Here is a 3,693-nt window from a genome sequence, read left to right on the forward strand (position 1 = left end):
GGGGGGAAAGGGGGAAAAGGGGAAAAATGGGGAAAGGGAAAAAGAGGGGAAAGGGAAAAAGGGGGAAAAAGAGGGGAGAAAGGGGGAAAGGGGAAAAGGGGGGAAAGGAGGAAATGAGGAGTGGGAAATCGGGAGAATAAGGAGTGGGCAAGGGGGAGAAAAAGTGGGAAATGGGGAGAGAAAAAGATTGGGAAAGGGGGAATTGAGGGGTGGGAAAGGTGCAAAAGGGGAAAAGGGGGGAAAAGGGAGAAAAGGGAAAAAAGGGGAAAAGCGGGGGAAAAAGGGGGAACGGGGAAAACAGGAGAAAAGAGGAAAAGGGGGGAAAAGAGGAAATGAGGAGTGGGAAATGGGGGGAATAAGGAGTGGGAAAAGGGGGAGAAAAAGTGGGAAATGGGGAGAAAAAAAGATTGGGAAAAGGGGGAATTGAGGGGTGGGAAATTGGGGTGGGAATGGGGGAAAGAGGGTGGGAACGGGAGGGAAGGAGAGGTGGGAAAGGGAGAAAAAAGGGGGGAATGAGGAATGGGAAAGGGAGATAAAAAAGTGGGAAATGGGGGAGGAGAAATGTTGGGAAAGGGGGAATTGAGGGGTGGGAAAGGTGGAAAAGGGGAAAAGGGAGGAAAAGGGAAAAAGGGGGAAAAGGCGGGAAAAAGGGGCAATGGGGAAAACAGGAGAAAAGAAGAAAAGGGGGGAAAAGGAGGAAATGAGAATTGGGAAATGGGGTGAATGAGGAGTGGGAAAGGGAGATAAAAAGTGGGAAATGAGGAGGGAGAAAGGTTGGGAGAGGGGGAATTGAGGGGTGGAAAAAGAGGGAGAAAAAGAGTGGGAAAGAGGGGAAAAAAGGGATGGGAAAGGGCAGCGCCGCCCTCCTGGGGTTGGGCCCCCCTGGTCGCCCCATCCCAGCTGTGTCCCCAAAATCCCGACTGGAATCTGCCTCCGCAATGGGATCCAGCGGGAACGAGGTGTGACAGCGGGGTGGCACCCCCGGGACACCCCAAACACCCCCAGGGGTCATCCCGGGGTGGGATCAGGGAGTTTGGGGTCCCCACGAGGTCACCAGAGGCTGCCGAGAACCAGAAGTGGCACCTTGGGAAAAGAGGATGGGAAAGGGGAAGCGCGAGCGGCGTCGGCGACCGCGGTTGGATTTCGGTGTCGCTTTTGATTGATTTGACCCAAAACGGGGTTTGGGAACGGCCCCAAAGCTCGGTGTGGGGACAACCTGGGGTTTGGGGACATTGGGAGGGGACAGTGGGGCAGGGATGGGGTGCGGGGCCTGGGATGGGATGGGATGGGATGGGATGGATGGATGGATGGATGGATGGATGGATGGATGATGGATGGATGGATGGATGGATGATGGAGGGATGGATGATGGATGGATGGATGGATGGATGGATGGATGGATGGATGGGTGTTGGGATTGAGTCAATGCTTGTTTGATTTGATGGTTGGTTGGTTGGTTGATTTGGTGATCTGATGTCTGGTGGTTGATTTGTTGATTTGCTGGTTTGTTGGTTGATTTGCTGGTTTGTTGGTTGCTTTCGTGATTGGCTGTTCAGTCAGTTGGAGGCAGGAATTGCCTCTCTAAGGCAGTGTCCTACCTCTGGAGAGGTTAAAGGTTATCCTGCCCTGGTCATTTGGAGACCTCTGGGTGCTGTGCAGAGGCCAGCATTGCAATGCTCCAGTCCCAGAGGATGAAACCCAAGTGCAGAAGGTCTCAATGCTTGGCTCACCCCACCAGCCACGGGCAGGGACCCTATGGAAGAAGCTCCTCCAAGGAGATCCTGTACTGTTCCTCTGTTTCTAATCACTCCTCACAGTGCCTGGTTCTGGGGGAGCTGCATCTGCCCTAGAAGGGGGCTTAGGGCTCGAGTTTGGTGTCCAAAGCAGCCCAGCTCCTGCTGGGGACATGCCAGTTGCTGCTCCTGCCCTGCACTGGACTGTTCCCTGCCTCACCAGGGTCCACCCCAGCTTGATGATGATTTATCAGTGCAATGCTTAATGGCCCAGGCAGCATGGCTGGCCTGGCGTGCACCATCCATCAGCCTGGAAACCAGGTCACTTGGGACAGGAATAGATGCTTCAGGTTCACTGAATATTAATGCTTCATTAGGGTCAGGAAATCAGGGCGAGGGGGGAGGCAGGGAAGCCATGGCAGCAGGGAGAGCCTCCCTCACACCACTCTGCTGGCACGCCAGGCAGGGTGGGACACAGGGACGTGGCTGTGCCCTGCCTGGATGGGGCTCATGGGCTTGGGACAGTGTGAAACATTCAGGATCCTCCTTCTCCAGGCAGGAAAAACAAGGAATGGGGGAAACCAACCTGCCCAGGTCACTGAGCATCATCCCTAAGGTGATAACAGGGATGAGATGGAATTGGGATGAAATGGGGTGGGATAAAATGACATGGGGAGGAAATGCAATGGGATGGAATGGATGGGATGGGATGGGACACCTCATTCTCACCTGGGACCTGGGTGGAGGTGGGTGGCTCCTCCAGAGCTACCCCTGTGGGTGTCACCTCCTCTGGGGTCACCTCGGGGTTCATCACAGGTGTCACCTCGTCTGGAGTCGTCCTGGAGGTTCCTTTGGGGCTCCTGGCCAGGCTGATCCTCTCCAGCCGCGCGTTCTCCTGCTCCACCAGAATTCCAGAATCCCAGAACTGGCGTTTCCCCCATGGCCCTCGAGCTGGGTGTGCCCTGAGGGTGCCCTAGCACTTTGTCCCCACAAAGGGACAATTTTGGGGACCTGTCCCCATGCCCACCTGGGCACTGAAGGCCTGGGCTCGCTGCCGGCTCTGCTGCTCCAGCTCCACCTCGGTGTCCAGCGCCGCCAGCTCGGCCAGCAGCGCCTGCGACGCTGAGGGTGACACCGGCCGTGACCCCGGGGTCAAGGGCCACCAGGGGGGACACCGGGGGAGAGCCCGGCCAGGGCACCAGGGAGCGAGGCTGGCACCGAGCCAGGGTGGGGATTTAACCCAGGGAGGTGCCAGGGACACTGGGGACAGCGGGAGGGGACAGTGGGATGGGACATTGGGATAGGACACAGGGATGGGACACGGGGATGGGACACGGGCATGGGACATGGGGAGGGGACATGGGGATGGGACATTGGGATGGGACACAGGGACACTGGGATGGGACACGGGGATGGGACACTGGGATGGGACACGGGGATGGGACACTGGGATGGGACAGGGCTCACCTTGCTCCAGCTGGGCCAGCCGTGTCTCGGTGTCATCTGGCACTGGATCCAGGGACGAGTGCTGTGGAGGGAAAAACGGGAATGAGGCTCTGGGTTGGCACAGAATTCCATTGGCATGGAGTTCCATTGGCATGGAATTCTATTGGCATGGAATTCTATTGGCATGGAATTCCGTTGGCATGGAGTTCCATTGGCATGGAGTTCCATTGGCACAGTGTTCCATCGGCACAGCCGTGGCAAACATCACCGTGTTGGCACAACGTGGCATTGTCATGGCACGGAATGGCCCTTGGGATGGAATTCCGTCGGGATGGGATGGCCCTCGGGGTGGAATTCCATTGGGATGGGATGGCCCTGGGGATGGAGCTCCATTGGGATGGGATGGCCCTGGGGATGGAGCTCCATTGGAGCGGCGCTGTTTGGCACTGGCACCGCTTTGGCACAGAATTCCATTGGCACAGCATTCCAGGCCCCGGCAGGGCATTCCATCGGC

At 57.2% G+C, this 3,693-nt stretch overlaps 1 long non-coding RNA gene across 1 annotated transcript in view; it reads right to left on the minus strand.

Annotated features, from left to right (window-relative positions):
- Nucleotides 1-2,563, minus strand: part of LOC115949164 — a 3,733-nt gene extending 1,170 nt beyond the window's left edge. Inside the window, exon 1 of the long non-coding RNA XR_004082773.1 lies at nucleotides 2,463-2,563. This is a non-coding gene — a long non-coding RNA (uncharacterized LOC115949164). The remainder of the gene's footprint in view (nucleotides 1-2,462) is intronic.
- Nucleotides 2,564-3,693: the final 1,130 nt, after the last annotated feature.

This window comes from Geospiza fortis, unplaced genomic scaffold (genome assembly GCF_000277835.1).
Source record: "Geospiza fortis unplaced genomic scaffold, GeoFor_1.0 scaffold611, whole genome shotgun sequence".
Lineage (NCBI taxonomy): Eukaryota > Metazoa > Chordata > Aves > Passeriformes > Thraupidae > Geospiza > Geospiza fortis.